At 42.7% G+C, this 12,028-nt stretch overlaps 1 protein-coding gene across 3 annotated transcripts in view; it reads right to left on the bottom strand.

Annotated features, from left to right (window-relative positions):
* Positions 1–12,028, bottom strand: part of RALGAPA1 (Ral GTPase activating protein catalytic subunit alpha 1) — a 164,637-nt gene that overhangs the window by 75,354 nt on the left and 77,255 nt on the right. The window lies entirely within an intron of this gene.

Consider the following 12,028-nt stretch of genomic DNA (forward strand, 5'->3'; position numbering starts at 1 on the left):
TGTTGATGATACCAAACTGTTCTGGATGATAAAACCAAAAAGGGACAGAAAAGAACTCCAAAAGGATCTCTGCAAATTGAGTGAATGAACTTCAAAATGGGAAATGCATTTTAATGTAAATAAATGAATATTTATTTATCAAATTTGTCACCGCCCATCTCCTCCCACCAGAGGGACTCTGGGCAGTTTACAACAAAATAATCAGTAAAACAATAGATATACAATATAACTACAACATATAAAAATACACTATATAAAATGCAATTACAAATAACAATAAATATAGATAAAAATAAAGTCCGGATGGCAATGATCTAATTCAGTCCTTGCATGGGACGAGCACTCTAGGGCATCAGCCATCCCCAAGCATGACTATTCCCCTCCCTGCCCCAAGCCAGGTGGCAGGGCCAGGTCTTCAGATTCTTCCAGAAGGTCAGGAGCGATGGGGCTAACCTCACCTCCAGGGATAGGATGTTCCAGAGGGCAGGAGCTACTGCAGAGAAGTTGGAAGTCAACCAAACAAACAAGCAAAAACCCAAGCTTTGCCTATACATTAATGGATCTGAGCTGGTAGCGCTAGATCTGGGAAGGGATTTAGGAGTCACAGTGGGCAGCTTAATGAAAATATCAACTCAGTCTGCAGCTGCTATTAAAAAAGGCTAATTCAATGCTTGGAATGATTAGAGAGGGAATTACAAATAGCAATGAAGATATAATAATATCCTTAAATCAAATCCATGGTAAGACCTCCTTGGTACACTGCTTACCACTGAATCCTAAATAGGATACTATAGAGCTGGAAAAGGTGAAAAGAAGTTACCAGAAAATATTAGGGTGCTGGAGCAGATCCCTCTATGAGGAAATACTATAGCAGCCAAGGGTGTTTAGCTTGGAATGAAGGTAGGTGAGGGTCAAAGGCATATAAAACCATGCACAGTATAAATAAAGCGGAGAGAAGTTATCTTTTTTCATCCATAATGCTAAAACTGGAAGTCATCTGCTGAAACTAAATACAGGAAGGTTCAGGGGCAACGGATAGAAATACTTTTTCAAAGGCATAGAGTTAAACTGTGAAATTTAATTAAGGTAATGGAAGTCACTTTATATAACTTAAGAGGGGATTCGGTAAGTTTGTGGAGAATCACGCTATCAATATTTACTAATATGGCTATTATCTTCTGAATCACTGGTAGCATACCTTAAATGCTGGTTGCTGGGAAGTGAAAAGGGCTACTATCTCCAGTTCAGGCTGGAGTTTCCCAAATGCAACTAGTTCAATACTTTTTGACACACAGTGGTTAAGGTTTGATCCAATAAAGCTCTTTGTGTGTTCTGAAAGTAACTGGGTACTCTAAATTGAATCTCTGATTCATAAAGTAGAAGACTTTTTGGCCTTCTAGATCCAACCTGCTGCTTGATGAAGGAAATCCTGAGTCTAAAAAAAAAATTCTAGATGGATTTTCAGCCCCTGCTTAAAAAGCTCCAGAGGATCCTTTCCCTCAAATACTAGTTTAAATTCAATTTTCCATTCTATCAGATAGTGTAAATATTTATCCTAATAGTTCAAGGCAAGTTTGCTAACTGTTTATGAATCCTCACTACCATAATATCATTTATTTATGAAATGTATATATGCTCTTCAATCATAAAAATACCCTTAATTTTTTTCCCCTGGGACCTGTCTCAAAAATTAAGCCATAAGTTTAAGAATTCCCATTCTTGATTTTGCACATCTCTGGCTTTAATTCTGGGGTGGGGTCAGTTGTCCATTGGGAAAAAAAAATTAAGTACCATATACTTTTCTATTACAATTTTCTAAAACTCAGAGTGCAGTTGAGACTCCAGAGTGATTCGTTAAAGTAAATTCATGTGGCCCATACGTTTTCTCAAGTATAAACTTTCAATCGTGCTTCTGGTACACCTACTGTTTAAAAATAGTTTGAGTGATACTTTTTTGTAGCATGGATAAGGTTTTGTACCCTCTTAGAAGACATGTTATTTTGGAGCAGTATGTAACACAGCTGCCAACTACAGCAGTTGAAAGGAGTGGTTAGGATCCTTTTGCCCACTTTCAATATGGTTGAAACACAAAAGTTGTGACTTCACAATGTCTAGTAGAAATAAATGCTGCCTATACTTTGACAGAACAGCTTGGCTGGAGTTCAGAACGTGTTGTTGCATCTCGGTTATAAGCCTGCAATTTGCTTTTGTCAACTGCCATTTCATCCCAATAGTGTACAGACTGCAACTGTCAATAAATCTGACAAGATACATAGCATCTGGTATCGATATTCATTCATGTTTCTTCACTAGAAAAATGACCCAAAGTTCTTTTAATAATATGTGTTCCAAATAAGAGCCCAAGAATTGTTTCCCATAGATATAAAACTCTTTTTGAGATTCACATTCAGTTTCCAAACTGTACAAAGAGAATATGCTTCTATTATTTTCCCTGTACATGCTGTTTTAAAATTATACTCTATTTACTAAACACAGTTAAGCACATTTTAATTTAAACTTCAATTTTTTGAAACTATCAAAGCAAAACAAGCAATAAGGAAATTTAGATAATAGAATTAAAAAATTGCCTACCTGGGGGAATTTTTTAATAAAATAATAATATGAAATAAAACAATATTGTCCAAAATGGATTTCAGAGACTTCTATAGAAATATATTTCTATTATTCTTTCCTCTTTTGCTGCTACAGAGCCTTTCTGGCCAGTTTTGATCCTTTATCTTCCTTGGACTGCATAGGATTGCATATTAATAATGTAAGCACCTTGTAAGGTATTTAGAGCTTATTTATTTATTTATTTTAATATGTTCAATCGTGTCTGATTCTCGGAGACTGCCTGGACAAGTCCCTGCAGTTTTCTTGGCAAGGTTTTTCAGAAGTGGTTTGCCATTGCCTCCTTCTTAGGGCTGAGAAAAAGTGACTGGCCCAAGGTCACCCAGCTGGCTTTGTGCCTAAGGCGGGACTAGAACTCACGGTCTCCCGGTTTCTAGCCTGATGCCTTATCCACTACACCAAACTGGCTCTTGGATTTAGAGCTTAACTGTATCCAAATTTATTTGGAACTATCCCAAAGAATGTAATAGCTTTTATTCTAAAGAACATCCATACTGGATTAAATTAATGAGATTACTAAATTCTATTTAAAGGAATAAATAGTGTTACTTATCCATACATACACATTATTCCCTTTATTTATTTATTTTATTTATGCCTGTCCATCTCCTCCAATCGGCGGTTTACAATAAAATAGTCAATTAAAACAATGAGCGTAAAATATAAATACAATACAGTATACAAATAAATAATTACCCTTAATAGATAAATATAAAAATAAAATAAAAATAAAAATAGGAATAAAAATAGGAATAAAATCCAAGTGGCAGGAGGGTCTAATACAGTCCATATGTGGGAGGAGCACTCTAAGGTACCAGCTGTCCCCATGCGGAGCTACTCCCCTCTCCTCCCCAAGCAAGGCGGCAGAGCCAGGTCTTCAGGTTCCTCTGGAAGGTCAGCAGCGATGGGGCTAGCCTCACCTCCGGGGGCAACATGTCCCACAGGGCAGGAGCTACTGCAGAGAAGGCCCGTTTCCTGGACCCCACCAACCAGAATTCTTTTACTGACAGGGTCTGCAACATGCCCTCTCTGCCTGATCGGGTGGGACAGATTGACGTAGCGGGGAAGAGGTGGTCCCTCAGGTAGCCTGGCCCCATGCCATGTAGGGCTTTGAAGGTGATAACCAACACCTTGAATTAGACCTGGAAGCAAACTGGTACCCAATGCAGCTCACGCAGCAGCAGTGTATGCGCCCTTCTAGGGGCACCAAAACCAGCCCGCGTGGCTGCATTCTGGACCAGCTGAAGCTTCCAGATACTCTTCAAGGGTAGGTCCATGTAGAGCGTGTTGCAATAGTCTACATGGGAGATAACAAGGGCAGGAGCCGTGAGTCCAGGAGGACCCCCAGATTACACACCAGGTCCGTCTGGGGCACTGCAACCCCATCCAGAACCAAAGATGACAAAGTCCTGGATATGGAAGAGCCCAGCCACTCCATCTTACCAGGGTTCTCATCAGCATATTGATGATACCTCACCCCGTGGTGACGGATGATCTCACCCAGCGGTTTCATGTAGATGTTGAAAAGGAGCGGAGAGAGAACTGAACCCTGTGGCACCCCACAAAGGAGGGGCCGAGGGTTGGATCTCTTGCTCCCTATCACTACCGATTGGGACCAGCCCTGGAGGAAGGAGGTGAACCAGCACAAAACCACGCCACCCACCCCCAACTCCCTGAGCTGCCCCAAAAGAATACCATGGTCAATGATATCGAAAACTGCTGAGAGGTCAAGAAGAGCAAGGATGGATGCACTGCCACCATCCCACTCCCGCCAGAGATCATCCATAAGCGCAACCAATGTCGTTTTCTGTCCCATAACCAGGCCTGAAACCTGACTGAAAGGGGTCTAGATAATCCATTTCCTCCAGAACCCTCTGGAGCTGCAAAGCCACCACTTTCTCAACCACTTTCCCCAAAAAGGGGAGGTGGGAGACTGGGCGAAAATTGTCCAGAACAATAGGGTCCAGCAATGGTTTCTTGAGGAGGGGGTGCACGAACGCCTCTTTAAAGGCAACTGGGAACACCCCCTCTCTCTAGGATGTATTAACCATCGCCTGTACCCAACCACATGTCACCTCCTGAGCTGTTTTTACCAGCCAGGAGGGGCATGGGTCTAGGTGACAAGTGGTGGTCCACTTCCTCAGGTCCAACAGGATCAAACTGCTCCCAGATAACTGGGTAAGTACGCTCCCCCGGTATCGCCGCAGGCCATGCCTCACGCTTAGAGTCTAACTTAGAGCGGATCCGAGCGATTTTGTCCTGCAGATGCTCAGCAAATTCCTCTGCACAGCCCTGTAGGTGGGTCGCTGGGCTCACCTTCTGCAAAAGGGATTGAGTAATTTTAAACAGGGCCGTTGGGCAGCATTCTGCGGATGCAATAAAAGCGGGTAAGTATTGACGTTTCGCCGCTCTTATCGCCACAAGGTAGGCCTTAATAGCGGCTCTAACCTGTGTTTGGTCGGATTCAGTCTTTGTCTTCCTCCAGCGGTGCTCTAGATGTCTCTTAATCCTCTTCAGAACCCTCAGCTTCCGTAAACCACGGGGAGTGTCAGGTTCAATGGGACAAGAGAGGCCGCACAGGAGTGATCCTGTCCAAGGCCCCGGCTGCTCCCTATTCCAGGCAGCAGCCAGGGCCTCCGCTGGAACATGCAGCAGATCCTCAGATATAAACCCCAGCTCCCTCTGAAACCCTACTGGGTCCATCAGTTGCCGGGGGTGGACCAGACAAATGGGTCCTGCCTCCCTGTGGAGGGGGGCGGCATAAGAGAATCTCAGGGCCACCAGGGCATGATCTGACCATGACAATGAGGATAGCTGTAACTCTCCCCTCAGATCACATTGCCACTACTCCAAAGAAAACCAAGTCCGGAGTGAGGCCACTGTCTCAAGTTGGGTCCCGAATAATCTGGGACAGGCTCATGGCTGCCATGGTAGCCATGAACTCCCGAGCTGCCTCCGAGGCGCACCCCAGGGATGGCAGGTTGAAGTCCCCCAGAATCATAAGCCTGGGGAACTCCACTGCCAGCCCCGAAAGAGCCTCCAGCAGCTCAGGCAGGGAGGTTGCTATGCAGCAGGGAGGCTGGTACAGTAGCAATACCCCCAACTGTTCTCAGGAACAGAACTTGAAAAACAGGGGTCTCACACCCAGCCACTTGTGGAGCAGTACCCCTCAAGGCTACTAGAGACTTTGGGATGACAACAGCCACCCCTCCCCTGCTGCCCTGAAGTCTCGGCTGGTACCATACCATAAACCTGGCCGGGCACATTTCTGAAAGGGGTATCCCCCCTTCAGGGCCCAGCCAGGTCTCGGTGATACATGCCAGGTTTGCCCCCTCCTCGGTGATCAAATCACATATGAGGGGAGCTTTGTTGTTGACTCACCTGGCATTAAGCAGCAGCAGTCGAAGGCCTGGGCCCCTATGAATCTGCTGTCCAGGACCTGGGTCTGAGCATAGAGGGCTGGAGCATGCCACCGGTAACTAATACTGGGGGTGTCTTCCCTGAAGATGGCCCGTCTTCTGGCTCTCGCCATAGCATCTCCTACCCGTCACCACCTCAATGATATGCCCCGCCCTACAGCCCCCAGTGACTCCTAATCTTTTTGCCCCTGATCCTGTACCTCTGGAGTCCCTTGTTCGAAATAGGGCTCTCTCCATCCATTCATACGTCCTTACACACACTCAGTAGCCCACAGGATGGCAGGCCCTCTGGCACACCAGCTCTCGCTCTCAGAGCTGTGAGAGCCCAACCATCACCCCCCCCCCCATTCACTATGTCCCCCTTGGCCTCTCTCACCAGTCAACAGGGGGGATCACTTGTCCATTCCTCACCCACACCGACTCTCACACAGAGGTGAGTGCTCTTTTATACAATCACATGCTCCCAGACTCCCCCCGTCATCTCTCATCCCCAGGAGAGAGTCCTTCACTCACTCTGGAGGGACCCTAACTGTTTTCTGCCATCTCTGGGTCAGTTGGGAGGAGATGGACAGGTTCTTACTCCAAATCCCCCGCTTCTCACCATCAAGGTCTGCCACACTGAGGCCAACTATACGGTATTATTGCAGTCCGTGGCGCTGCCAGGCTTACTCGTCCCCACCACTTCGTCCATGGGGATCTGGCACTGGAGGGTGGGGTCCAAAGCCACTTTGGGTTATCTCAGGGCCACCAGGGCGTAATGCTATTTCATTTGGGATAAGCAGTGTTGCACAAAGCACAGAAAAAGAGTGAGAACTACAGTAGAAAGCAAAAGTGTTCAGATGTGTTCAGAAACGAAGACTCATAACTAAATCTAGTTGAAGTCAACACCATTCACTATACTTTCTATCCTTACAAAGCATTCCTGCTTCTATCACATCCATATACTACTTACACATCAACTTTTTCTTTTAAACTTCTCACCTTTCTCTTTTTGAAGATGTCATCAACTCCTTTCAATTATGACTTTTTCAGTCATAATTGAAAGTCACTTCCCCTTCCTCTTGAACCTTCCCTCTTCCTAATATATATTTATTTCACAGTTTGATCCTTTATACATTCTCTCTCTCTATAGCCATGTGCTTTGTTGGTATTGGTCACTCACATTTGAATTCAATCCACATTCATTCAGCATCTGTTCATTTTTTTTACCTTACTTTGTTTTGTTTTACCATTTTTAAGTACTTCATTCTCACTCTGTTCAATTCACATTTATGTTTCCACAACATATCCAACTCTCATTTCCACAAAACTAAGTTGACAGAAGCACTCTTATACATAGTAGATTTTTCTTCTCTTAGCAAACATTCATTCCTTGCACATGCTGGTCTATCACCGAAATAAAATTGATTGATTCCTTGCAACAGGTGATACAGTTAGATATATTTAGTCCAAGACCAAGGACATATATTAAAAAAAAACTTAAATACAACAAAATTCATAAAAGAAATTGTAAAAATTTTAATATGTAGCAGAATTTGACTTAAACCTATGGAACAATCTGAATATCGCAATTTGTTTCCTAGTAAGCATGGCCCCAGAAATAAATTTTGCCACTTAATGAGTTATGATTTGAATCAGATAAAAGGAGAATGACATAAAATATATCTGATCTATCCAGATAGTTATATAAAAGAGATGTTATTAGTAGATGGTGGGAATCCTTATAAAAGGAACAATTCAATAAAATCTCTTTCTCTGGGTTGACAGACCCCGAAGTACAAGGGCATAATAATTCTTTGTTCAGGACACTTGTAAACCTATCCCACACAATTGTGAAAGTAGAACTCCAGTCAGACTAGTCAAAATGCACAGTAATACCTTAGAGGAAAATTATTGGAAAGGTAAGAAGATGGGGCAGAGCACATTTAAAATTTCTCCATCCATTTCCCCATTTTTAGTAACATTGTAACAGTACAGAAATTCATCTGCTTCTTCCAGTTTTTTACCTTCTATGTATAACTTGCACGTATTCACTCTATTTTTCCCTGTCAAACACTACTATGGTGTTGGTCATGGGTAGAGGTCTGGAGGTGGGGTATATTTCTGTCTAAAACAGATTGACAAATAGTACATAGTACTGCAAAGTAATTTGTGTGATGGATACAGCCAGCAATGAAGACAAAATAATAGAGATAAACATTTCTTTGGTCCGTATGATAGGTAGTACTCTGCACACTAGTTATATTAACTATCAAGGGTTGTGAACAATGAAAAGAAGCTGAATTTGGGCTAGAAAGGTATGCAACGGATGTCATCCTCCTTGGGCTCACATAGACTAGCTTGAGACTATATACCTATACAGCATATTTGAATGTACATTATACAGTGAAATTACACAGCACAGGGCAAGTTATGAATCACTGGCCAAACTAGCAAAAGAAACATATATAGCTGGAAAACATGGCTCTTGGTATCAGATCCCACAATCAAATGATTGCTGAATCATCTGATCATGTTCCTTTGCCATGATGAGTCAATGCATGTCAAGCACCAGATGGGAGGGGGAATTGCAAGGAGTGTGACTCTTCTCTGTTTGGGCTGGGAGGGAGGGAGGGAGTCAAGGTCACACTGCCAGAAGACATCTGTGCCTGGTATGGCTGACTGTTAGAATTAGGTGGGAAGAGATAGGAAGGGGGAGAGGGGTAAATGGAATGTTTTAATTAGCTAGTTAGGCGGGAAAGCTTTTAATTGCAGCTTTTCTCTTGATCTGTACACTAATCTCAATAAATCTGAATTCTGCATATTTCAACTGTGCATGAGTCAGGTCATTATTGGGACTAAAGGTGTCAGTTCTTACACTTGGGGCTGAACAATAATTCCAGCCTAAAGAAATATATGAAAATACTGTCCAAATCTCTGTCACTCAGACTAAAAAATGTATTACCACAGAGATTTCTCAAATTAGTTCAGGAACTATTTAATAGGAGACTAAGAAAAACATAAAAATAGCCCTACTGGATCTGGCCAAGACTTCATCTAGTTCAGCATTCAATTTCACATGTTGGTCGATCATTGGTGTCAGGAAGCTTATTATTATGAGCAGGGTGACTGCTCACTATTAATCCCAGCAGCAAATATTTACAGTACCCTGCCTGTGATTTAGAAGGCAGTAACACATCCATCAAGACTTGTAGCCTCATCCATATGAATTTTACTTATCTCCCCTTAAAACCATCTAGATGGGTAGCTTTCTCAATATCTGATGGCAGCTAATTTCATCCTGTTCTCTCCCACAGAAGTGCAAGGAGTGAAGAAGACAGCTGAAGTTGAGAGCTGGTACAGTATATCAGTCCTACAGATATGTTAAAGCCAAAAAGTTAACGAAGTAAGATCATGGTTCAAAGCCAAACATTACTATACTGTACTGGCTGTAAATGTGGCCAGTCTAGAAGAGTGGCTGTGATCCAAGCGAAGATAAAGATATCAAGGGAAACAACCCACAGTAAATGGTGGGATGTAAGTGTCAGCCCTTTCAGGTAGGCCAGGTCAAGAAACAGACACCACAGGAATTCCAGGAATGCTATTTTATTGTTGTAGGGTATATTAACAGAAGGTTTGTCCAAGTTTCTCTCTGTCCCATCTTATATGAAACAAAATCAAGGCTGGGTTGTATTAAGTTTCTTTCTCATGCTTCCTTCTATCTCTGGACAGTGTAATCACTTCTCCAAGTCCCTCCCTAATGGCTCAATCCTTCCATCCCCTCTTAATGCCTCTCTCATACCTTCTCCAAGTTCAGGTCTACAACCCTTTACAGCAAGGCAGGCTACAATGAATGTTGTCTCCAGCAACCATCTCAGCTCTAATACTTCCTTATAAATTTCCAGGAGCTGGTCCCCCCCGAGACCAAAGGGTGCTCTTTATAATTCTGAGGTGATCTTTCGTAAGGAATCTGACCAATCTAGTGCTCCAGTGCCATTTACCTCTCTGTTCTTTCACTCAGCAGCAGTGGCATTATTTAGGCTCAGAAGCTGTGGATCAGAGACTTAAACTGAGGAGTTTGAAGAGATCTGAGAAATGCTTTCTGTTCTAATCTCCATTCCCTGACATATATCCAAGGTAGAAATAGGTAATACAGGCTCCTTGTTTTCATTTCCTGTCAGCACAACAAGGTAGACCAGACTACCAAACTAATGCCATGTAGGTCAGGACTACTTTTATTGTAACAGCTATAGGAACAGACCCTTGAAAGTCTGAATGTGCTTTCCCCTCCCTCACTTTATCTTCTTGAAAACTAGGGAGGGGCTTGTCTGGGATGTTTTCTCAAGTTATCTTCTTGGCCTGGGCTCAAGCCCTGCTTATGTGACCACTGCCTTGGTAGCAGCTCTTCCTTCTGTCCTTCAAGGCCACTCCCTATGGCCTCTACATTCAGTTTGGATCACAATTTTATAATTTCACTACTGTTTATCACTTTATATATTGTGGCTTTGTATTCTTTTTATTAGATTCCATTGAATTATCCATAAGCTGCCCAGCCAAGTCATTGTGATTAACTTGAGTGGCTATGTTTTAAATAAATAAAACTCCACCCCAACCCCCAATACAATTTTGTGGGTGAGAGAAATTTTATTGCCAGTGGCCTCTCACTCCCATTCTTGTAAATGAAACCCTGAAACCCCTCCAACAAAGCCTTGAACATTTTGGCTTTGCTCTTTCCAGGGATTTCACTGGGTAGCATTCTGCAGCCTCCAGGCTAAATTGCAGCCCATGGCTCTATAAATGCTGCCCATCTCTGCTTTAAGCTACATTCCATGGTGTCTCTGCAGGTTGAAATTCTACTAAGTAGAATTTAGTAAGTGATTTAGTAAGCTCTACTTTGGACTGTATGACTTGCATTATAACTACCTATCTACCATGACCAGCACTGAAATGAGATCGGGAAGGGGCTGCTTCCTTACCCAGAGTACAATGAAGAATTACCTAGAATAAGGATAACACTTTCTGTATTTATGCAACTGGTTAGGCATTGTGTAGACTAAATCAGGGATCTCAAACTCAAATAAATACAGGGGGCCACATTACATAAAACACACTGATCAGTGGGCTGCATTCATACATATGCAAAGATACAACTAATATTTAATATTAATATTTGTTAATTCTTAATTAATAAAATTAATAAAATAATTAAATTAAAATAATGCATTATTATTTATAGTAAAGGTAAAGGTTTCCCTTGACATTAAGTCCAGTCGTGTCCGACTCTAGGGGGCGGTGCTCATCTCCATTTCAAAGCCGAAGAGCCGGCGTTTGTCCACAGACACTTCCGTGGTCACGTGGCCGGCATGACTACACGGAACGCCGTTACCTGCCCGCCGAAGCGGTACCTATTAATCTACTCACATTTGCATGTTTTTGAACTGCTAGGTTGGCAGGAGATTATTATTTATAACTAATAACTAAAATCAAATTAAAATGGCACTATTGATGGTTAATAAAAACAAACAGGTTGTCTGCTGTAAAACAGTAAAACTCTGTATTTCCATGGCTGCCATCTCCGGCTGTCTGTTGTCCCACATCTCACCACTTTCTGCACATATCCCTGGTACCAACTAGCACAGGCAAATAGCAATCTCACCAGCAATTCCCTCTGCATGCTTGCATGGCTATCAGTTGTTGGTGCAGTGCCTGCGTATGAGACAAAGCAACAAGGCAAGATGGCAGTGGTGGAGAGCAGGGTCTGCAGAGCCATCCCAGTAGGATTTGGGCTCTGCCAGTACCTTAAATTTTTGAGCTGTCACAGGCACACATTGCATCACAGCACCTGTGCACAGGAAAAGGCAGCAAAGTAGATAGGCTCTGGTGGCAAAACATTAAGTTTGTGAGACATCATGAGCCACATAAAAAAACTCAATGGGCCACAAGTTTGAAATATATGCCTAAATTAGATTAAAAACTACCCATACAAGAGTAAAAAGCTC

The sequence above is a fragment of the Candoia aspera genome, chromosome 1 (genome assembly GCF_035149785.1).
Source record: "Candoia aspera isolate rCanAsp1 chromosome 1, rCanAsp1.hap2, whole genome shotgun sequence".
NCBI classification, from domain to species: Eukaryota; Metazoa; Chordata; class Lepidosauria; order Squamata; family Boidae; genus Candoia; species Candoia aspera.